This window comes from Ovis canadensis, chromosome 2, assembly GCF_042477335.2.
Source record: "Ovis canadensis isolate MfBH-ARS-UI-01 breed Bighorn chromosome 2, ARS-UI_OviCan_v2, whole genome shotgun sequence".
In the NCBI taxonomy this organism is placed as follows: Eukaryota; Metazoa; Chordata; class Mammalia; order Artiodactyla; family Bovidae; genus Ovis; species Ovis canadensis.
This window is the reverse complement of record NC_091246.1, coordinates 38,512,343-38,537,123: the sequence shown is the minus strand read 5'-3', so window position 1 is coordinate 38,537,123 and position 24,781 is coordinate 38,512,343. Positions and strand designations below refer to the sequence as shown.

Sequence of the window (24,781 nt, the reverse complement as noted above, 5' to 3'; positions counted from 1 at the left end):
GTTGAGGGCTACGCGTCGGTGGAGCCGGACCTTTAGGGACGTGACGTGGTACGAGGGTTTTCTTGGGTTTGCCCTGATCAGGCTCCGAGTCCACCACTGCTCTTCCCACTAGTGTGAGGACTTGGGGTGTCTAGCCCTGGAGGCTTCTCTCCCTCACTTCTCGGGGCTGGGATGGTCTGACCATCTCACAAACCGCATTCCCTGGTGGTTCACCAGCAGACTCCTCAGAGAGAGACTGGCCCTTCCATGCTTCCCTTCTGGTCTTCTCTTGAGACGCATGTGAGCTGGAGCCTACAGCCCTCCTGGGTTGGGACTGTTGCTGCTGCTGCTCAGTCGTGTCTGACTCTTTTGACTCCAGGGGCTGTAGCCCACCAGGCTCCTCTGTCCATGGGATTCTCCAGGCAAGAATATTGGTGTAGGTTGCCATTTCCTTATCCAGGTGATCTTCCTGACCCAGGGATTGAACCCACATCTCCTGCATTGAAGGCAGACTCTTTGCTTCTGCGCCACCTGGGACACCCAGGTTTGCTATAAGAGTGAGGAAGGGAAAGAGGAAGATTGACTGGCAGGAGGACCAGAGTGGAAGTTGTGGCCAGACGTGTGAAGAAGTGACAGACAGGGATGGAAGCTTGAGGGGTGGCTTTTAGAGGCCCAGACCCCGGAGGGGAAATCAGTGATGGATGTGACTGCTCTTTAGAAAGACCTTCACAGCAGCCACAGAGGGACAGCCACAGTGTGGCCAGTTAGGGAGGCTGTGAACAGCTCAGGGATCCTGGACCCAGCAGGACTGCAGTTCTACTGGAGTGTGTGTGGTTGGAGTTGGAATCAGAGAACAAGGGGTGATGAAGGGAAGTGTTGATGGGCCTGGTCCCCCCTTCCTTTACAGATGGTGGTCCTAAGGGAAATGGGCAGCACATCTGGTAAATCAGGCAAAGCCTGGGTCCCTTCCCACGACTTTATTTTCTTTTAAAGGTATATTTTTTATTTTTAAATTCCTTATTGAATGTGTTAAAATATTGCCTCTGGTTTATGTTTTGTTGTTGTTGTTATTGTTTTTGCCACGTGGGATCTTAGTTCCCTAACCAGGGATCGAACATTCAACCCCTGCATTGGACGGTGAAGTCTTAACCACTAAGTCCCTCCACCACTTAGTCCATTCCTAGGCAGGGTCCCAGCATCCTCCAGTGAGAGCTAGTCCTTACTTCTTTGCCAAGGAGGGACTGAGTCTAAGCTCTCTTCCCCTCACCCACCCACCCCCATGTGATTGTTTATCTTGATGTTAAACCTCTGCAAGGAAGGAGAGTCTGTATTCTTCCTCCCTGAAGTGCTGTTTCCTTCTTTAAGAATGTGGGATCAGTGGGAGTGTTATGTGGTGAATCTGAAGCCCAGCTCCTCATCACTTAGTACCAGCCTTGGGCCAGGTGATAAGCAAGGTGCCAGGGTTACAAGGGTGCACAAGAGAGCATCCTCAAGATGAAAGAACCATTCAAGAGCCACGGTAAAACCAGATGGGCTGCGAGGTGATGGCCAAATGCTGCAGATACACAAGGTCAAAGCCACCCACATTATTGGGGGAGGCTAACAATGCTGTACTGTTGAGGTGATGCTGGGAAGGGTTTTGAAGAATGGATAGGAGTGTACCAGGCAGAGAAAGGGCAGGGAGGTGCCCCACCAGGCAGAGAGCACAGCAAATTTAAAGACAAGGCATCAAAGAGTGTGGATGGTCTGGGAAGCTGTGAACAGCTCAGGGAGGCTGGAGCTGGCCGGACAGCAGTGGGAATAAAGCTAGAGGGACACAGAGAGGCACTTTATTACAGTCACTTGGCACTGGACTTTGTTCTCTAGCAACAAGAAGCAACAAGACTGATAAGAGAGTGTGTCTATAGGATGTGTAGCCGTAGGAGTTTTCGAGCAGGGAAGCGAGTCAGATTTTTGTTTTGGGAAAGAGGACTCTGGCCCCAGACCAGAGTGGCTCTTGCGCCAAGTGCAGACAAGGATTGGCTCAGAGACCTGTAGACAGGCATTTCTGGGGCATGGGCATGGTCAGCAGCGGTGCCGTGCCAATGGCCCAGAGTTCCCGTCATCAGCCTGGGTGTCGCAGCTCCCCACACTGCGGGCTGGCCAGAGACGGTGGTGTTGAGGGCTGGCCCACAGGGCTGGCTCTGAGAAAGAGCCTACTTCTCGTTTCCTTCCCCTGGACATCCATCCTTGTGCAGTGAGGAGGGGTCTGAGTGGACAGAGAGGGGCTTGGCCAGGGGAAGAGGAACCAGCCTGCCTTCAGTGGGCAGGTGTGGTGGGTGAGACTCAAGCTGCAGGAATAGGGAATCTAGGAGAGGATGCCTGCTGCAAAGCAAGGGGGATGCCAAGCACCCTTGTTGGCCCCTCCAGTTGGAATAGGGTGTCCCACAGTTATTATGGGATATATAGGATATTCAGGGCTTCCCAGGTGGTGCTAGTGGCAAAAAGCCTGCCCGCCAATGCAAGAGACATAAGAGACGCAGGTTTGATCCCTGAGTCGGGAAGGTCCCCTGGAGGAGGGAGTGGCAAGCCCACTCCAGTATTCTTGCCTGGAGACTGAATCCCATGGATAGAGGAGCCTGGTGGGCTACCATCGGTAGGGTCTCAAAGAGTAAAACATGACTCGGAGAGACTGAGCGTGCTTGCACACACAGGATATTCAGGGCCGGAAGACTCTGGGTGGGGAGTGGTGGGCAGAGGGATTTGTCACAGGATGAAAGCTCACACTCTGCCTCCCCCGAACCCCCCTCCTCCCAGAGCTCTTGGCTGTACCCTCCACTTATGCCAGGCACATGTTATCTTGAGATAAAATTATTTTTTCACAAGTACACGCCTTGTTCAATGGAATGGGGGAAGGCAGGGATCTCACCTCCTGCCCCTCGGTCTCCCGACACTATTCTAGCAAATGTCAGGCTACAAACTCGTGCTCAGTAAACACTTGTACAGACAGGAGGTTTTAGGGAAGAGAGCAGAGGAAAAAGTGCTTTATTTAGAGATGGTCTCCAATACTGGTGAAAATGAGGGACATCAGAGGAGTTCAGATAAAGCAGGATGTGAAAAATCTCATCAGCTGCTGAAAGAGACAAGTGGGCAGAGGACTTCCTGACCTCAGGCCACGTGTACCTCGGAGAACTTTTCAGAGTGGAAGCAACCTAGGTCCTCCAGCGGAGCAGACAGTGGTGCTGATCAAACGTCAGTGCCACCTCAGAATCAGCTGGAGAGCTTTCAAAAGCACACACAACTGGGCTCCAACTCCCTGTGTTTCTGACAGGCTTAGAAGTGACGGCGATGCTGCTAGCCTGGGGACCACTCTGTGTGTTGTGACCACCCTGTTACCTGGGGTGTCTCTTAGAGCTCCCCTGGAACCCCTGTGTCTATCTGCAGTCAGACCCGCACAGACATCTCTCCCCTGTTTTGGTTTTGCTCTGTTTTGCCCTTAACCCTCCCCAAATGGTTCTGATGCCCGCCGAGGCTGAAATGCCTACTGCATCTCCACAGATTTTGACATGACGCCTTTCTTGTCCGCAGCCGCAGGCTGGCTTCAGCTCAGCATCCTCTCTATCCCCAACACTCTCTTCCTGACTCTGCTAGCACTTTCTTCCTGCCTTGTTTTGCCATTTATTATGTGTGCGCCCTTTGTCTGAGTCGGTGCAGTGGCCATAACGAACTCAACTGAGTGGTTTAAACAGCAGTCCTTTATTTTCTCATGGGTCTAGAGGCTGGGAGGCTGAGGTCAGGCTGTCAGCACGGTTGGTTTCTGGTGAAGACTCTCTTCCTACCTCGGAGATGGCCACCTTCTTGTGTGTCCTTTCTTAATTTATCTTTGGTGGGTGTGTGTGTATGAAAGGGAGGGAGAGAAAGAGGGAGAAAGAGAGAAGGAGGGAGGAGAACACACTCTGGTCTCTCTTCCTCTTCTTACTGCCGCTGTTGCTAAGTCGCTTCAGTCGTATCCGACTCTGCGACCCCACAGACGGCAGCCCACCAGGCTCCTGCATCCCTGGGATTCCCCAGGCAAGAACACTGAAGTGGGTTGCCATTTCCTTCTCCAACGCATGAAAGTGAAAAGTGAAAGTGATGTCGCGCAGTCCTGTCCGACTCTTAGTGACGCTATGGACTGCAGCCCACCAGGCTCCTCCGTCCATGGGATTTTCCAGGCAAGAGTACTGGAGTGGGGTGCCATTGCCTTCTCCACTTCCCCTTCTTACAAAGACATTAATTCCATCCAATCAGGGCCCACCCTTACAGCCTCCTGCATGTGTGCTAGGTTGCTTCAGTCACGTCCCACTCTTTGTGACCCCACGGACTGTAGCCCACCAGGCTCCTCTGTCCATGGGATTCTTTAGGCAAGAATACCAGAGTGCATTGCCATGCCCTTATTCAAGGGATCTTCCTGACCCAGGGAATGACTTCGTGTCTCTCAGGTCTCCCGTGTTGGCAAGCAGGTTCTTTACCACTAGCGCCACCTGGAAAGCCTCTTAAGACCCTATTTATCCTTAATTACTTCCGTAAAAGCCTTATCTCCAAATACAGTTGCATGAGCCATTAGGGCTTTCACATATGGATGGGGTGGGGTGGGTTGGAGGAGGGAGCGGCACAGTGGGAAGGTCTCTCTGTCCATAACAGGAAACACTCTGCCATAACACTGTCTTTCCCAATTAGACTGGAAACCTGGGAGATCACAGGCGTGGTGCCCACGTGCCCCTCAATGGGTCTGTAGAGGGCTAATTCAATCTGTGTTTGCTGAATCAGACTGAGCGTCTGAAAGAAACCAAAACAAACTGAGAGCTGTTTACTTTGGCCTCCCCTGGGCCCCCGTTCTTGGAAGACTGAGGTGATGGAGAAGAGAAGGCATTTGCTGAACCCCGTCTGTGAGCTGATATGGCCAGGTCCCAGCATTGTGGATGGGCTCATCAGCCTTGAAACTAATCTGATTACTAATCTGTATCACTCAGGGAACTACCACCCCCAGAGCTGTATTAAGAATGTTTTTCTCAGGCAAAAAAAAAAAAAAAAAAGTGCTGTCTTTGGCATTCAAGGCAGCCTCAGAAATTTCTTTTTATGATTGATTCTTCTCTCTGTTTTTTTTTTTTTGCTCCTTCCTGTACTCCTTCCAGATCTCTCAGTTGACATATAACCAACCCCCATGCTGCCCTCTCAACACTCAGAAAACTTTCCAACATAGTTACCTTCCCGCAACACTGTCTTGCAGTTCTTGTTAAGAGAACTCACTCCTTTCCAGTGGGGCTGCTGAGGTTCACCGGGAGTTTGGTCTCCCTGCCCTGAGGACCCCTCGTGAATCACAGAAGCCCCGGGTGACCCACATACATCTCTGAGACCACTGCCCTTTGCTGTTTATTTACAACTGTCTAATGACATGTGACTCAATGGTAAAGGACCCACCTGCCAAAGCAGGAGACTCAGGTTCGAGCTCTGAGTCGGGAAGATCCCCTGGAGAGAAGGAAATGCAACCCACTCCAGTATTGTTGCCTGGAGAATCCCATGGACAATTCTCCCTGGAGGATCCTCTAGCCTGGCTGGCTATAGTTCATGCAATTGCAACAGTCAGACACAACTGAGCGACTAAACAACAACAAACGACAAAGTCAGCCGGGAGGAGACCACAGTTTGCAGAGGCGTGCCCTCGGTAATGCTTCTACAAGCTGTACATTATTCATTAACCTTGTCCCCTGCCTTCTGGCCTTTCCCCTCTGTTTTGTTCCTCTGAGAGCTGTGACTAAGTTAAAAATGGCCTCAGGTTGGAGAATGGGCTCCCAGACTCTGCTCTTGACCCCATCTTTCACTTCTCAGGAAAATGGCAAGCGTATCAGCTGCCTTATTTGTGTACAACCACCCCCCAACCACTCCAAATCCTCCCCTTCCCAGGTCCCACCGGCTCCCCAGCACAAGCCTGGGTCTGACATTATTGCTCCCTTAAACATGGGGCAGTTGAGTTTCCCAAGGAGGCAGAGGTTCCCCCAGCTCGCACACAAACAGTGACAGTCCATCAGCGAGCAGCGTTGGTAACTGGAAGGAGCAGTGGTCTGCATCCTGTGCTCAAGATGTGACTCCTTACTCCCCAGCCATGTGGTTGCTAATCCTCAACTTTCCTCCCAAACAGTCATCAGGCTAGTGCTTTCCTTAAAGGGATACTGCAGAGGTTAAAGAGACATAATATGGTTATATATGTAAAGCACTCAGCCTGGGTGCAGGGCATGTAAGAAGTACTCCATTCATGGAGCAGTTGCTCTTATTAATGGCACCTACGATCGGAAGACAGAAGTAGGTGCAACTGAAGTGCCTCCGGGGGTCCTTGCTCCTCACCTGTCTGGTCATGGTTGACAGAAACCCCAGCTCCATAGCCCACGCCTGCCCGTGATCTCTGCCAGCTTTAGATTCCCTTCCTTGTGCCTCTGGTCACCTGTGCCATCAGGTCTTGTTCTGTCACGTCTCCCCAAGGCCCAGAGCTCCGCCCCCTCCCCCAGTTCCCTACACACAGATCCTACAACGTTCCATTCATTCTCTGGTCTCCCCCCACCCCACCCCTTCCATTCATTGTCTCCATTCTTTCCCAACACAGTGAGAAAGCATACCTGCCGGGATTCCCTGAGCTTCACCTTCTAACTCCAGTGATGCAATAGAGTATTACCTTAGTCCGCTTGACAGCTAAAACAAGATACCATAGATTGAGTGGCTTATCAGTAGAAGAGATGTATTTCTCAGTTCTGTTGCCTGGAAATCCAAGATTAAGTCACCAGCAGATTCTGTGTCTCTTGGGCACCTGCTTTCCGGTTAGATAGAAGTCTTCTCGCTGTGTTCTCACATGGTGGAAGGGGCAAGAGATCTCTCTGAGGTCTCTTGTCATGAAGTCCCCACCTTTATGAACTCATCATCTCCCACCACCTAGTACATCACCTTATGAGTTAGGATTTCAACATATGGATTTGGAAGGAACACAAAGATTCAGACCATAGCAGACATATTTCTAAGTAACTACAGCTTTATTCCTGGAGGAATTCTGTTATCATCTCCTAAGGGAGTAGAGATCTTATCATTCTTTTTATTGATTGATTGATTGCTTTAGCAGCATCAGGTCTTAGTTACAGCCAACAGGATCTTTGTTGGATCATGCAGGATCTTTCCTTGCAGCACACAGACTCTCTAGTTGTGGTCTATGGGCTCAGTAGTTGTGGCACATGAGCTTAGTGCCTCCACAGCATGTGGAATCTTAGTTCCCAGACCAGGAATCAAACCCTCATCCACTGCATTGCTAGGCTGATTCTTAACCACTGGACCACCAGCGAAGTCCCTCTTTATTGTCTACATGTGTTTAAGCAAACACAAGATGTTGCTACATCCTGCCAACAGGACCCCGAAGTTCATGTCTGGGGAGCTGAAATGGTGAACAAGGCCACATGGGACAGCTGCCCATGGCTGGGGACAGAGCAGTCGGAGAATAGAAATTGTGAAACAGATGCCCACTCCCTATGAAGGTAAACTGAGCCTAGTTGGGGTGTTTACTGCTCATGAAGGGCGGCAGACTGCAGACCGGGCATTCTGGCCATGAGACTTGTTAACTCCCACATGGACTTCCTGATCAAACAAGTCAACAAGAGAGAGAAAGGTTCTGTTAGCTATGGATGAGTCAGACTTGGAAAATCGAACCAAACCTAAGACAGGGTTGATGCATCCCAGGACAGGTGAGTCAGATGAAAATATAGAAACAGCTGCCATGGAAGAGCCAGGAGCTCACGACCCTGGAGGTCTCGGCGAGGACTCCAGGCAGTGGTATGGAATTTTGAGAAGCAGGAGAGGCTCAGGGAGGGACTAAGCCTGTCCCACTTACTCCATCACAGGGGTCCAAACTCCTAGTCCCCCAAAGTGCTATTTGCTCTCACACTTTTTCCCAGAAGGGGATTCTCTGATAGTTGAGTTGGTAAAGAATCTGCCTGCAATGAAGGAGACCCTGGTTCAATTCTTAGGTTGGGAAGATCCACTGGAGAAGGGATAGGATACCCACTCCAGTATTCTGGCCTGGAGTATTCCATGGACTGTATAGTCCATGGGGTTGCAAAGAGTCAGACACAATTGAGCCACTTTCACTTCACTTCACTTTTTTTGCCAGAAGCACTGTTTCATCTACCCAAATGCTCCTCAACCCCACATCTCACTCTTTTCATTCACCCTTTAAAATTCTTCTCATCTTTCCCCCACACCACCCTTGAGAGGCCTTCCTGAGTTCCTCTTGCCCATCATCAGAGTGAACTGCCCTATTCTCACTGGTCTCCTAGCTCACAGCCTTGGGTGACAGTGGGCATTCCCCTCCTTCTGACTTCCAGCGAACTCTGTAAAACAATCTAACCTGTTTTCCAATCCACTCTCAGCCTTATCTAGTGGCTTCAAGTGTCTGGAATGCAGTAAAGTCTCCACAAATCTTTTAGAAATCCATGCAATGAAATTCTGAAATTTCAGTTTCGACTGAAAGTGTGGTCACTCAAGACCACTTTTGGTGTCATGGGCAGTTGGCCCTCGTGGAGTTTCCACTTCCCACTTGCAGATAAGGATGTTCTGTGGATCCTTATTTCTACTCTATTTTTGTAGAACTGCTTGCCTTCTGCAGGCCATGCTGCTGTGAGTAATGAGAAAAGTGATGGAGAATTTCTTCTGAGCACAGAAGAGCAGAGCATCCCTAAGGACCAGAGATTACCCCGCTGATGAGAGCATTATTTGGGGGAAGGAGCAGGTGGCCTGCTGAAGTTGTCTAATCTAAACTCTCGAAGAAAACTCTTCTTTTCCTTGAGCACTTGTGGGAAATGCCTCATCCATAGAACTCATTGTTGCTGGAAAACTCTTATTGCTAGAAGGTTCTTCCTTTCACTGAGCTGAAGTAGCTCTGAAACACACCCCACCAGTGCTAGATCTGCCCTCTGCAACAGCTGTGATCATGACCTTTTCAATACGGCTACCCTGAAAGATAGGGACCACCTACCCCATGATTCTTGTTGAAGGCTTCCCATAAAGAACTGTTTCACCTCTTTCTTGTATGACATAGTTTTCAGATGCCCTGCCTTTCTGGCTCTCCACTTCTGCATGAGTGATTTTGTTGCCATCTTAAAAATGCCAAAGCCAGCCATAGACATTAACACTCCATAAGAAACAAGACTTATTAGCTGGTTCCAGCCTCTTTATCACTTATGGGCTCCCATCTTTCCCCTGTCCAAGTGGGACTTCTGTTTTGAAACATCCTCATGAAACTTAAAAAGTAAAACCCATCTACAGTCCCTTTGAATTCCTCAGCCTGGCTCTCATGTTCCCAGAAACTCCCATCGGTTTCTCTCTGGTCCATTCTCTCAGTCTTGCTTCTCATCATTCTTGTATTCCTCAGCTCAGCCGTGTAACAAATACTGCTGACTGGGCAGCTTAAACAAACATTTGTTCTCTCACAGTTCTGGAAACTGAAAGCCCAAGATCAAATATTCACAAGATGAGCTTCTTCTGAGGCCTCCCTCCTTGACTGATAGATGGCCACCTTCTCCTGTGTCCTCACGTGTACTTCCGTCAGCTCATATCCTTGTCTGTATTTCCTCTTCGTACAGGGACACCAGTCATGCTGATGAGGGTCCACCCCCAATGACCTTGTTTTACCTTAATTACCTCATTAAAAGTCATAGGTCCAAATACAGCCACATTCTGAAGTCCTGGGGGTTAGGACAATAACATGTGAATTTGTGTGTGGGGGAAGACAATTCAGCCCATTACATTCTACCTTACCTTTTGCTGGTTTGACCCAGTCTTCTCAGAACACATCCTTTGCTTTCATCTCTCCTGCCTTTGTTCGTTCTGCTTCTTGCCCTGCCTACCCTGCTTCTCCTTCAAGGCCACTCTTCATAGAAGCTCTCATGCCAAGTGGTTGTCCAGTCTGTGTAGACACCCCAGAGATGAAGAATTCCTGTTCTCCTAAACCAGTCCATTCTCCTGGCTTCCACAGCTTTCTATACCAGCAACCTGTACCTAGAAGCTCCAAGCTTCACAAACAGAAGGAGCTTCCCCTTCCAATTTAGATAAAGTGATCCCAAATAAATAAAATGATCTCTGGATACAGTGAGAACTGAATAGCATGTGGGGGAAAAAAATCTGAAATACTCCGGAAGTTGAAAACTAGTGAGACTAGATGCCTGAGAACTGTCTACCCTGAGATATTGTTCCTGAGATACAGACTTAAACAGAACTCAGTCCTCTTCTCACATGGTGAATAGTCAGGTTTCTTCATTGGTTCCTCACAGTTCAGAGTCTTGCAGTCTCCTCCATGTTCCCTCCACAAGACAAGGCTCTCCCAGACTTCACCTGTCGAGATGCCTGAGTTAAACTGAAATCCACAGAGCCTATTTCTCTTTCCACTCCTCTCTGCAACTCTTCCCCAGCATGCACACTCTCCAACACACACCTCCCAGAGCTTCAGCCTGGCATATCATCTTAATGCTGTTGCTTAGCAACGAGCAGGGGAAGTGTGATCACACCTCCGCGCACTGTCCATGGAGCACTGCAGACAATACAAACAGTTCCCTGGTTTCTCTGTGCAACAAGAGGAAGGTAACTGTCAGAGGTGGCCAGCATCATGCTCCAGAGATATTGGCTCATCCCCCGGGAACCCTAAATTGGTTGCCGTTTCGCTCTCACTTGGCATTGGGTAATGTCTTTGTGGGGGCGGCTGGGTAGGTGGTTCTTGAAGGGCCGGATCTCTCTGCTTGCACTTGTTCTCAGGATGCCTGTGATGCAGACAGGGCAGCTTGCAGATCCTCTCTGCTCCCACGCAGCCCTGCCCTGCACCAGGCCCGCGTCCCCCAGCCCCCAGCCGCCACAGTTCCCCTCACTTTCTTCCATTTGGAGGTGGTTCTTCAACGTGCTGGCACTGCCCTTTCCCCAGCCCCCCCCCCCCCCTTGCAGCCCTCTATTCTTCCAGTCCCTGGTCCCTCTGCCTTTCAGATGCGCCTCCTGTGACCAGACAGCCCCCAGTTCCTCAGATCACCAATTCCCCTCACCTTACCGCCCCCCACCCCCCACCCCCTCTTCGCCATTTCCTGTATTCCTGTATGTTCTTTACATTCCAACCTCAGGCCACTGGGCCAGACACCACTCAGTGGACTGAAGTCCTCCTTCTACCCGCTGTTGGTGTCCTGATCAGAACCGGATCTTTGTGAGCTGGAGTTCACCGATGTGGTGTATGTAGCATGAAACAGTAGAGAAGGTGAGAGTCTGAAGTCTGAAGACCTATATTCCAACTCCTGATCCTCTGTTTTCCCCCTTGATTCTGTGATTTAGATCAAGTTTCTTTAACCTCTCCAAGTCTTTGTTTTCTAAGGGGTTTGGAATATTTGCCTCACCAGGCAACGATGACAGTCATATAAGGTAACATAGAAAGAGCCCAGCAAAATACATTGCAGAGAGCTGGAGAACTCTGTTTTTGTCCTTCTCCTTCCATCTCTATCTCTTTACCCTTTCTTTGGCAGCTTCTCTCTCTCAAGGGAAAACCAGTTTTCTGGTTGGATTCTCAAGTGGCACCACTGTGCAGTGACAAGGACATGGGGCCCAGAGGGGGTGGACATGCTCCAGGTCTCCGGGTCAGTTCCTCTGATCTTGGGTCCTGCCTCAATAGCCCTGAGGTTCCCTCTGTTCACCTGTAAAATGGAACTAAGAACACCTGAGTTGTCTAATGCATATTCAAATGCGTGTTATCTCCTTTGAGCTGTGTGCATGCTAAGTTGCTTCAGTTGCTTCCAACTCTGTGACCCCATGGACCATAGCTCACCAGGCTCCTCTGTCTATGGGATTCTTCAGGCAAGAATACTGGAGTGGGTTGCCATGCCCTCCTGCAGGGGACCTTCCCTACTCAGGGATCAAACCCACATCTCTTATGTCTCCTGCACTGGCAGGTTCTTTACTACTAGCACCATCTGGGAAGCCCATCAATATCCTTTACACATTTTAAAGTCTTTCACAAATTTTAGAGATCAGGATTATTTTGGACAACCTGGTCCCATTTCCATCCTTGTCAAATGAAAGAGTTAGATTAAAAAATGCCTAAAGCCCTCTTAAATGCAAAAACTATAGCAAACTGAGAAATGGCAGTGCCCTTCAAAATTTGCCTCTGTAGAGAGAACTGAATCCTTCTTTACAGAGCGTATTTGTCCTGTGGACAGAAGAATAGATTCCTCATCTCTGGACCCCATGACCAAGGTAGCTGTTTATTATCCAGTTAGAGGCTTCTTCTAGTTCTGGTTTGGAGTTATATGGAGAGCTCTGTCTTTTCAATAATGAAAACAAGTGAGTCAGAACGTGCCCAAGGTGTGACAGAGGTGCTGGGGAAGAGGCGTTTGGATGGGTATCATGGAGACTTCCATGGTGCTTCTTTGTTTAATAGTGACCTGAAAAGGCTGAATTTGCAAATACAGAAGTCCTGAAGCCAGAGATACAAAAGTTTGTGACGTCAGCAGTTTACAGGAAGTTAACAAAATAAAAGTGTAGCCAAACCATAAATTTGGATATTACTGAAATCTTGAAGGGACTTCCTTGGCAGTACAGTGGTTAAACTCCAGGCTTCCACTGCAGGGATTGAGGGTTCTGTCCCTGGTCGATGCAGGTAACTAAGATCCTGCATGACTCACGGTGTGGCCAAAAACAAAAATCTTGGAGCTTGGGAGTCTGGCCAAGGATGAACAAACATTCCAGAGCCTTTGCAGTTTCCTCAGTGAGACTTCCCCAGGCAAGCACAGTGTCTTCATACAAGGAAGATCCCAAGAGGAAAGATGGATACTTTAAGCAACTCTCAAAGCTCTGGCTTTGCCCAGAAGATCTATTTCCAAGCCCTTAGGAGAGAGGGGTCAACTTCACTCGGGGCCTTTACCCATTCTCCAATCCCATGGCTTCAGGAGAAAGATGAATAAACACATTACAAAGTTGGGAATTCTTCCTGGAGAAGGAATGGCAACCCACTCCTGTATTCTTGCCTGGGAAATACCATGGACAGAGGAGCCTGGCAGGCTACAGTCCATGGGATCGGAAAAGAGTCAGACACGACTTAGCTGCTTTGCTAAATAACTATCTCAGGCCATGGGGTATCATTTTTCAGCAATCATTTGTGAATCACTTAAAATTTTAAAATAAAAATTTGATATTTTTTGGGAGTCAACAAAAATTTGGGAATTCTTGCTTTGTAATCAAGCTGCAAGGGGTCCTGTATTGTACAAGTATCAATGGTTAACCACATATTACCACTAACTTTTCAAAAATGTAGGTGTTTGGCGGGGGAGCGCCAGGGAGACAGATCTGATCTCTGTTATGACTGGACCCATGTAATAATTTGGCTTCCCAAATGGCGCTAGTGGTAAAGAACCCGCCTGCCAATGCAGGAGATGTAGGAGACATAAGACATGTGAGTACAGTCCCTGGGTGGGAAGGAGGAGGGCATGGTAACCCATTCCAGTATTCTTGATTGGAGAATCCCATGGACAGAGGAGCCTGGTGGGCCTGGTGGGCTTGCAGACTCGGACACAACTGAAGCGACTTTGCATGCACACGTGGAATTATTAGTCATCGAATTAGAGAAAGTTAAGCTGAAAGAGACCTTGGCCATCACCCATGACAGTCCTTTGGTCAACAAACAAGACAAGAGTCTGCAACATGTGAACAGTACTTCATTTGGAACTGTGGAAATGTGGGTGACCACCACTTTCTAAATTTTTGCTTTTCAAATAAAAATACAAAAATGAGAAACCCAGAAAGTGATTTGCCTGAGGCCCCTTAGAAGTGTCAGGACAGAACCTGCCAAGCCCCCCTGTCAACTTTTGTTCCTCTGCTTGTCCCCAGAGGATTCCACCAAGGGCTAGACCTAGGTTTGCAAAAAGATCGTTTACAATAAGAACAGAATCATACCTCCAATGAGACTCCACAGTTTAAAACCTAAAATGATCAGCATTTTCCAGTCATCCAGGTTCATCTTATAAACATTTTCTGTTGAATACCAAGGAGCCTCACTCTGTGTTGGTCTTGCTGCTGTTGTTTAGTTGCTCAATTGTCTCCGACTCTTTGTGACCTTATGGACCACAGCCCACCAGTCTCCTCTGTCCATGGGATTCTCCAGGCAAGAATACTGGAGTGAGTTGCCATTTCCTTCTCCCTGGGATCTTCCTGACCCAGGGATTGAACCCGGGTCTCCTGCATTGAAGGCAGATTCTTTACCGCTGAGCCACCAGGAAAGCCACCTCACTCTCTGGGGAATGTTAAAAGTGAAATGTCAGTTATAAGCCAGTCTCTCCAAACACACCTGGTTTATGGGGTTAAACCCGCCCACTGAAGGAGAATGTGCAAAATGGAACCTGTGTTTGATTTTCTTAACCCACAGCCCACGTAGCCCGTCCACTTGAGGAAAGAGAAACGCTGCTAATGGGTGGTAAAAGCAGTGTGAATGCTGGCCCCCACACAGGCTCCCAGTGACAGCTTTTGTTCCCATGGTCTCTTCAATAAGTATGACTCAATTCGCTGTTCAGGCTCCGCTTCCCCAAGCTGGGAGCTGACTTCAGCACTTGCTCTGCAGGGCCTGTCATGCATGACTCATGGGGCATGTTGTGGGGGGCGGGGGTGGTGGTGGGACCCTGACTGAGTTACCTCCCCTCTCCCTTGATGATCCCCCTTCTGTTCTTTTGAGCTCCAAGACCCCCACCCTTCCCACCTTTCAAAATGCTCACCCATTAATACAAATGGTGTCCCCCTACCTACTCTACACATATCCTGACAAAGTGCCAAAGCTTTTTTTCTCACTCACCTACTCATCCTCAGAGTTGGTAGTCTCCAGCCTAGGCAACATAGGCATGATACCCTGAAGGCCAAGTCAAGGTCAACATGGGTTCCTGTGAGCAAGGAAAACAAAAGACAGGAAAGGCCTTGCAACCAGCTTGCCTCATGTCAGTGCTTGTTAGAGCAAGAACACTATCCTCACCATGCAGAGGGGACGTGTCATCAGGGCCAGCCCACACTTGTGGGCTTGTTTTGGCTCTAGGAGTCAAGAGAGGAACTTTAATTCATCGGAAGGCATGTGATTTTGAACCCAAGGGGATGGCATGGTGTCCTGGCATTTTCTATCTCAAGAGCAGCAAGAAGCATTGAAGGAAAACCGTGTCTCCCTCCCCTGAGACAGAGGAGGCCACGCCCCTTCAAGGAGACACAAGGCAAAGAACTACATGCTCACAAGACTGCCTATCTAGTCTCAGACTTGAAGGGGATTCATTCCAGAATCCTACTCCAAAAGAGAGCCAAAAAGTCTAGAGCAGAAATTTGCCATGAGCTCTTCATGGATGGGGTTGTTCCTGTTGGAGGTTTGATCTATCAGATGTTCAAGATGAAGGCAGTGGGGCAGATAAAGAGCTACCAGGCCAAGCCAGTGAGTCACCCTTAATTTGGGGATGGGCTGCCTGTCCCGAAAGTCTGTTGTTTACTAGGACAATTCAGAGATAGTGTCCATTGCTTTCTAACCCATTGTCAAGTTTTTTCTCCCTCCTTTCTTTTCATGGGATTCGCTCAGTCATGTCAGACTCTTTGTGACCCCATGGACTGTAGCCTACCAGGTTCCTCCATCCATGGGACTTTCCAGGCAAGAATACTGGAGTGGGTTGGCATTTCCTTCTCCAGGAGATCTTCCCGACCCAGGGATTGAACCCAGGTCTCCTGCATTGTAGGCAGACTCTTTACCATCTGAGCTACCAGGAAAGTCCAAGGAAGGAAGGGCCCAGCTTGGACTAATTGTACGTGTTGACCTATGAATTGTTCTTGTTGCTGTTCAGTCGCTCAGTCTTGTCTGACTCTTTGAGACTCCATGGACTGTAGCCTTCCAGGCTCCTCTGTTCATGGGATTTTCCATGCAGGAATACTGGAGTGGGTTGCCATTTCCTTCTCCAGGGAGTCTTCTCGACCCAGGGCTCAAACCAGTGTCTCTTGCATCTCTTACATTGACAGGCAGATTCTTTACCACTGTGGCCACCTGGGAAGCCCTGTGAGTGTGAATAAGCAAAGTCCCTAGTGCATTTATTCACACATTCACAACCTCTCTCTCTCTCTCTCTCTCTCTCTCTCTCTCTCACATACACACACACACACTCATGCTTTGGTTACCACAGCACAATCTCCATGTGTACCCTGTAATGGCAGCTTACGTCCAGACCAAAGCTTAAGTAAAAGAGGCACCTTGGTCACAGGATTGTTCTAAGGTGATGCTGCTTTGAAGGTATGATCTCCCACTATTCATCTGCTTGAGGATGACTAGCCTGCAAGTGCCTACTCATGAAACATCATCAGTCACATAGACCTTCAAAGGGTGCCTTTGGAATAAGTTTCCCAAAAGCAGGAGCAATAAAGCATCCACAGAAAAGAACCTGCTGTTGAGGATAGAGCAAGAAAAGGAAGGCATCCCACACCTGTCATCGCCACTGTCAATAGCCTTGTAGATGCAGATGACACAAACCCCAAAGATGCTGGTCCAAAGACAGGATTTGCAGGACCACATATCCAAACTAAGGGAAGATTCAGGAAGCAACTGAACTCAGGGTCAACTCAAATCAGGCATTTAGACACGGCCAGGGACTCCTGGCTCTGCCCGTCTGCCTCTCTGGCTCTCATTGCATGTTGGCTTCATTCTTTCAGAACAACTTCTCCAAAAGCCAGGAGCATTGCCACTAATTGTGTCAAGTTTTCATCCACAACCTTCTCACCCACAAAGGAAATCCTCACTCCCTAAGCCAAAGTTTGAAAAAAGCCAAAGAAAACTATGATTGGTCTGGCTAAGGTCATGTGTCCTTTTCTGGGCCACTGACTCATGTGAAAAGACCCTGATGCTGGGAAAGATTGAAGGCAGGAGGAGAAGGGGGATGCCAGAGGATGAAATGGTTGGATGGCATTACTGACTCAATGGGCATGAGTTTGGGTAAACTCCAGGAGTTGGTGATAGACAGGGAGGCCAGGCATGTTGCAGTCCATGGGGTCACAAAGAGTCAGACACAACTGAGTGACTGAACTGAACTGAACTGAACCTCCTGGCCAACAGGGCGAGTGCCATTTTGCCCTAGGCATCCTATCTGTGGTCCAGACAGGAGGAGGAGATGGTCTCCCATGGTGGCCAGCCTCCACTAGGACCAGCTGGTTGCCATGGAAGGAGGACTAGCTCCCCACAAAGAGAACTAGGGAAATTCTGAAGAAGGGGAAGGAGGTTTGAAGGCAGACAAAACAATGGAGGTTCCCCCTGCAGTAGTCTTCCCAACTTTGATCATACAGTAAAGTTATATCTGCTGGCAGGTGTGTGTGTCTGTTGGGAAGATAATTCAACTTGAGGAATGGAGGGAAATGGTGACATCTAAAGTGCTTGGGAATTGGCAATGTAGAATTATGTTACAGCCAAGGATTAAATACAGCTTTGCAGAAAGGACAGATTGTAAGGTCATAAATTATATGTCCATTAATCATTTAATACTGCTGAACTGCTTGACAAGAGTTATTATATGAAGGAGGAGATGACTGAGTTTGACTTCTTGGTCATGCAGTCAAGCTTGTAGAATTTCCCAGACCAAGTCACCTGCTCACTGGTTTTTTTTTCCTGGACTTGAAGGCAATGTCACTAATAGTGGTGATCTCCCCACAGAATCATCCCTGATTTTCTTATTTATTTATTTATTTTTTTGGCCACATCATGCAGTACTTGGAACTTCCCCATCCAGGGATCGAACCCATGCCCCCTGCAGTGAAAGCCCAGAGTCTTAACCACTGGATTATCAGGGAAGTCCCATCCTCGGTTTTCAAGAATGACATTTTTATTGTACTGCCTATGTCTGAAATTTTAAAACCAAAGTGTCCTTTTGTCATGAGTGAAAGTTGTTTTTAGAATAAATGACTATTTTCAATTCTGCCTCTTCAGTCTCTAGACTACACTTTGCTCTTGTTCAAAAGGAGTCTTAATGCTTTAATACTGTGCATCTGGTGTATAATCAGAACCTCCCAAAGATGGCCAGGTCCTAATCTGAAAACCTGTGAATGTGCTGATTTACAGGGCAAAGGAGACTCTGCAGATGTGATTAGGTTAAGGACCTTGTGATGGGCAAATGATCCTAGGTTGCCTATCACATGGGTCTTATAAGAGGGTGACAGGAGGGTCTGGGTCAAAGAAGGTGATGTGATGTCGGAAGTATGGCTCACATGGAGAGTGTTGAAGATGTTATTCTGCTGGCTTTAAAGATGGAGGTAGGGACCAGAAAGCTAACAAACAGTTTCTAGAAGCTAGAAAAGAGAAGGAAAAGTTTTCTGAAGGAATGCAGCCCTGTGTATCTGTGTCTGTGCTCATTCATTAAGTTGTGTCTGATTCTTAGCGACCCCATGGACTGTAGCCCACCAGGTTCCTCTGGCCATGGGATTCTCCAGGCAAGAATACTGGAGCGGGTTGCCATTTCCTTCTTCCTTCTTCAGGGGATCTTCCTGACCCAGGGATCATACCCGCATCTCTGCATTGGCAAGCAGCTTCTGTACCCCTGAGCCACCAGGGTGGCCCACACAATCCAAAACTACTCAGTAAAAAGAAAGGGACTGTTGATAAACACAACAATCTGGATGAATCTTGAGGGCATTATACATAGTGAAAAAAAAGAATCAATGCCAAAAGATTCCTGTATGATCCCAATATGTAACATTCTTACAAGACAAAACTGTAGAGATAGAGAACAAAGCAGTAGTTGCAGAAATGAAGGGTAACACAAGTGAGTTCTTTCATGGTGTTGGAACAGTTCTGCATTTTGATTGGGGAGATAGTTACACAATCATACACATAGGATAAGAGTGCATAGTACTACACACGCAAATCCTTATGGAAAATGGTGAAAATTGAATTAGGTCTGTTGTCCATGGTGAAAATTGAATTAGGTCTGTTGTCTGCTCACGGCAGTAAACCGATGTCAGTTTCCTGGTTTAGATATTTCAGCATCACAGGAAGATGGATCAAGGGTACTTGGACTCTGTACTACTTTTGCAACTTCCTATGAGTCTACAATTATTTCAAAATAAGAAATTTTTAAAAAGATACCAACTAAAATTCATCTGTCTGATGATATTTCTTCTGTCCCCAAGAACTTCCTCATCACTCAAATAGTTCTGGGTCCATTTCAGTTATTGTTTGGACACTTCATGGTTCCCCCATCACTTTTAGACATCTGCTCAGGATGGGGAGATGATGCTAGCAATTGGCAGCAGAGAATAGAAAACTCACCTCCTCCCAGATCTCTAGTGCTGTGCAACACTCCATGCCTGCCTTCTCCCTCAACAACCACCGGGAGCATCATTTCCTGGTATATAGGGAGATTGACTGTGTTTATGAGACACACTGGACATATGAGAGCCTGACTTTCTTCTGTTTCCTCTGCCAACTCTGGATGATGGGGGGAAATGGCCAGTAAACAGACTGGAGAAAGGAGAAGCCTTTGTTGTAGGGGGAGATCTGGGGAAAGTGAAGAGACAGATAGTTAAGATTAAGATGGGTAAATTAGGTGCTATAACTTAACAGGAAAAGCACAGATTGGAGTATTATCTGAATTCATCCATTGATTCAGCAAGCATCTTTATCTGTTCAAGCTGCTGTAACAAAAGAACCATAGACTAGGTGGCTTAAACATCGAACATTTATTTCTCACAGTTCTGGAGGCTGGGAAGTCTGAGATCAAGGTGTCTGCAGTCTGGTTAGAACCTGCTTCCTGTTCACAGTTGTCTTCTCCTGATGTCCTCACATGGTGGTGGAAGAGTAGTAATTCCTCTAATATCTCTATTATAAGGGTGCTAAACCCATTATTGGGGCTCTACCCTCATAACCTAATCACCTCCTAGAGGACTTGGCTTCTAATTCCATCACTTTGGGCATCTGCACAGTTCTGTAGAGCTCAGACCACATCAAGTATGGAAGGTGAAAATTCTTTATGTATTTCTGTTCATTTTTGCTTTATATTTTTATTTCATTGTGTTTTGATATGTTCATTATTGTATCTTCTCGGTAAATTGTTTTCTTTTAAAAATCATTCTTCCTCATAATCACATTTTTATTTTTTTCTTCAAATCCAGCTAGCTTGTTATTTTATATACTTGTATCAATTATCTTTCATTTAGTAATGGTCTGATTTACAGTTTTCCCCTTATCTTCAACTTTTTTAATATTTTAGTTTTATTTCTTATAAAATACATAGAACTGTTTTTTTTAATTGAATCCAAAGGTTTTTGTCTTTTAACAGGCAATTTAAGCTTTTTTTAAAAAAATTATTAAGACTTCTAATATATTCAGTATGTTTCTACTATATTATTGTATATTTGGAAATCCATTTTCCCTTTGTCTTTTTCCTGGCTTATTGTCTTTCACTGGATTGACTGTGCTTCTTTAGTTTCCTCCTCTTTTACCCTCCTACTTTAGAAGTTATACATTACAGTTCTATTATTTTAGTGACTTACCTCATGCTAAGTCACTTCAGTCGTGTCCGACCCTGTGCGACCCCATAGATGGCAGCCCACCAGGCTCCCCCGTCCCTGGGATTCTCCAGGCAAGAACACTGGAGTGGGTTGCCATGTCCTTCTCCAATGCATGAAAGTGAAAAAGTGAAAGTGCAGTCACTCAGTCGTGTCCGATTCTTAGTGACCCCATGGATTGCAGCCTACCAGGCTCCTCCGTCCATGGGATTTTCTGATTTGAAAGTCTAGCATTAGCCAATATCATTGCCCTCCTCCCCAAAGTGGAGGATAGGACACCTCAGCTCCAATCTTTGACCATCCATCTTTCAAGCTATTAGACAAGCATTTTAATGTCACCTTGTTTTTAAAATTCTCCCTCCTAAATTTAGCCTAATTATCATCTTCCATTTCTCATATCTTTCCCCTGCCCACTTTCACATTTACATATTTGAAATAGACTCTTTATGGTCCTGGAATTATTCTGTTAACCCCAGGTCTTGCTTTTCTTTTTTTTTTAATATAAATTTATTTATTTTAATTGGAGGCTAATTACTTTACAATATTGTATTGGTTCTACCATACGTCAACATGAATCCACCATGGGTGTACACGTGTTCCCTATCCTGAACCCCCCTCCCACTTCCCTCCCCATACCATCCCTCTGGGTCATCCCAGTGCACCAGTCCTGAGCATCCTGTGTCATGCATCGAACCTGGACTGGCGATTCATTTCACATATGATATTATACATGTTTCAATGCCATTCTCCCAAATCATCCCACCCTTGCCCTCTCCCACAGAGTCCAAAAGACTGTTCTATACATTGTGTCTCTTTTGCTGTCTAGCATACAGGGTTATTGTTACCATCTTTCTAAATTCCATATATATGGAATACTGTATACTGTTAGTATACTGTATTGGTGTTTTTCTTTCTGGCTTACCTCACTCTGTATAATAGGCTTGTTTCATCCACCTCATTAGAACTGATTCAAATGTATTCTTTTTAATGGCTGAGTAATATTCCGTTGTGTATATGTACCACAGCTTTCTTATCCATTCGTCTGCTGATGGACATCTAGGTTGCTTCTGGCTATTATAAACAGTGTTGCGATGAACATTGGGGTACACGTGTCTCTTTCAGTTCTGGTTTCCTTGGTGTGTATGCCAAGCAGTGGGATTGCTGGGTCATATGGCAGTTCTAGTTCCAGTTTTTTAAGGAATCTCCACACTGTTCTCCATAGTGGCTGTACAAGTTTGCATTGCCACCAACAGTGTAAGAGGGTTCCCTTTTCTCCACACCCTCTCTAGCATTTATTGCTTGAAGACTTTTGGATAGCAGCCATTCTGACTGGCTTGAAATGGTACCTCACTGTGGTTTTGATTTGCATTTCTCTGATAATGAGTGATGTTGAGCATCTTTTCATGTGTTTGTTAGCCATCTGTATGTCTTCTTTGGAGAAATGTCTGTTTAGTTCTTTGGCCAGGTCTTGCTTTTCAAATCTAAGACTTTTGTCTGCTGAGCCTTCTTCACAGGTGGGTTGTTAATCTGCATGGTTTGTAATTTTGAATTGTGTGTTTGTTTATGTGAAGGGTGGGGATTCCCACTTCATTTCTGATTGACTTATCCCCCCTCAGCAAAGAGTTTTGTTTTTCCCCTGCCAGAATCACTTGTCACTATTTCTGTGTTTGTTTTCATTGATTTATTTTTAGTCATGCCGCCACCATGGCATGTAGGATCTTAGTTCTTCGACTAGGGATCAAACCCGCAGCCCCAGCAGTGAAAGTGAGGGGTCCTAACCAATGGACCACCGGGGAAGTCCTTGAATTTGTTTGTTTTAATTACTTGGATTAGAATTCCTGGTGCACATTGCTAGAATGGTACAGGCTTTGGTTTCTAGGAAAAATTTCTTTCTTTCTTATTTTAATCGGGCCCCAGACAGAGGTCAAGCTTTCTCACCTCCCTGGGCTGGTAAGCGGTGTTCCCAGGGCCCATCTCTGTGTATTCTCTGTGCTCCACCGCTGCCTTGAAAGGATCTGGACCCGGAAGTCACCCTCTGCATGTGTTCCTCTACTCTGGCTGTGAGTCCTTCCGTTTCTGATACCTAAGCATCTCCTCTCTTGATGCTGGCTGTGATAAGATTTTCCTGTTGTATTCTGTCCAGCATTTCTGCATATTTGGAGCAGGGCTGACCAGATCTATACTAGGTCTGTCTCACTATGACTGTAAGTCAGCCGATCACATCTCACATTCTTAACCCTGACGGAAGCCCACTTTCATTCTTTTCAGCCAGCAAACGTCACTGAGCCAATGAGATCAGAGGGCTACAGTGCAGAGTGAAGATCTGCCCTGCCCTCCCAGAAGGTAACACCCAGAGAAGGAGAAAGCCTTGAATCAGGTAGCCTGAGGAATAAGTGTAAATTTGCAACCTTAGCTAAGAAAAGGCATGTTATTGTGTCCCAACGGAGGCCTGATTCAGCCAGCAGTCAGGAGCGAAGCAGCCCAAATGTCACAAAGGCTGAAGGACCAGGCACCCGATGTGATCCAACCTGACAGGTGTGGGAATGGGTGGCAGGGGCAGGATTTCCCCCGGCACGATGCCCTAAAATACTGCAAAATACCCTCACATATGATGCTTATATATGCCGTGAACAAAAAAAGAAAAAGGATGTGAAAGACTTGTCTGTGGAACACTGCACCTGGTATATTTTGACTGGCAGGATGGAGGTGGGGGGAAAGGCAGAACTGTGTTTCTTTTGTCTTCTGGGTCTAGCACTGGGGAGTCCTTCTCCTTCCAGACGATGACCAGAAGAAAGGGTCCTCGACTATCCTCCAAGTACAACATTTTGGTTATTCAGATAGCCCGGGGTTTGGGGTGGGGGGGGAAGAAGGATGGGTGCGGGCATGCGTGCTAAGTCGCTTCAGTCGTGTCTGACTCTTTGGGACCCTATGTACTGTAACCCACCAGGCTTCTCTGTCCAGGAGATTCTTCAGGCAAGAATACTAGAGTGGGTTGCCATGCCCTCCTCCAGAGGATCTTCCCGACCTAGAGATCGAACCTACCTCTCTTATGTCTCCTGCATTGGCAGTCACCTGGGAAACCCGAAGGATAGGTGGGGAGGATGCTTTACAGGAAAGAGCCCTGGGAGAACCACGGCCCAGCTCTTTCTCCAACTTCCTGATGGGACCACGGTCAGGGGCACCTGGCACCAGGCCCCTTCTCTGTAAGGTGAGGAGGGCTCTGGGTCTGGAAGGACCCTTCTACCTCTGATGTTCAAGATGCCTCCCAGGGGAAATGGGGTGCTGGGGAGGCCCAGCCACCTGGTTCCCCCAGGGTCCCCAGTGAACTACCCTTACTCATGGGGCTATGGAGCAGCCTCCCAGCTCACCTCCACACCCTGCCCCCCACTTCCTGTCACTGGTGACCCCGTGATCCAACACCCTCCCTTAGTAATTCTTCTCGTCTTCAAATCCATCTTGGCAGCCAGCTCAGCCCTTTTGTGCCAAGAAAACAGTCTCTGCGTCATGAGTGTGAGTGTGCACCTTCTCGGTGTTTACCAACCTACCCACATCGGGTGGTGGGGAGCCCGGGCCTGGTCTCCCTTTGGAACTTCCATTTATGGACACAGACTGCTGACCAACCTTTTGCAGGCCTGTACTAATCCAGGGCTGGCCCCGAGCCTTCTCCCTCCTCCAGTTCTGCTGACCCAGTTTATTAGCCTGCAGGCAGGGCAGATGGAGTTGAAAAGTCAGAGCCTGCAGCAGTCAGGAACCCCAGCTTCCCAGGGCCTCATTCCCCTCCCCTTTCCCCCACCCCGAGCTTCTCTGGGCCAACCAGTTCTCCCCTTTCCACTTCCGGGGTGTGATTCACCCGGAGGCTCCCTCTCAGCATGGCAGGTGTGTGTCATTTCCTTATTGCTCTGAGACCCAGGCTTTGAGCGTGTCCCACCCCCCGCTACCTCCGAGACCCCTCTGATCTGATTGAACTGGATCGAAAGTGTCGGACCTTCAAGCCCACTGCAGCATCCTGGTAGGGATTTATTTTTGGAGTGAATTTATCTATCACCTGCGGGAAAGGCTGTCTGTGTTTTCCACCGGGAGGTGTTTGGGAAAAGCAGGGGCCTGGGACAGTGGGTGGCTTTTTCTCTGCCACCTCCACCCCCACCTCCATCCCCACACCCTCCCCACCAGTTCCCAGAACTGTTCCACTTTCTCTTCACCTTCCCACCAGTGATGCATTCTTTGGCCTTATGGGCAA

At 47.6% G+C, this 24,781-nt stretch overlaps 1 protein-coding gene across 10 annotated transcripts in view; it reads left to right on the top strand.

Moving 5' to 3' along the window:
* The window catches only part of PTK2B (protein tyrosine kinase 2 beta), a 138,037-nt gene that overhangs the window by 14,732 nt on the left and 98,524 nt on the right, over positions 1-24,781 (top strand). For 2 of the 10 annotated variants that reach the window (XM_069575925.1, XM_069575921.1), the window contains exon 1: positions 24,448-24,553. The exons of 7 other annotated variants lie outside the window; for them this stretch is intronic. The gene's annotated coding sequence lies outside the window, so the exon portion shown is untranslated. Of the gene's footprint in view, positions 1-24,437; positions 24,554-24,781 lie in introns of those variants that run through there. One more of the 10 variants, XM_069575928.1, reaches the window with a different exon arrangement.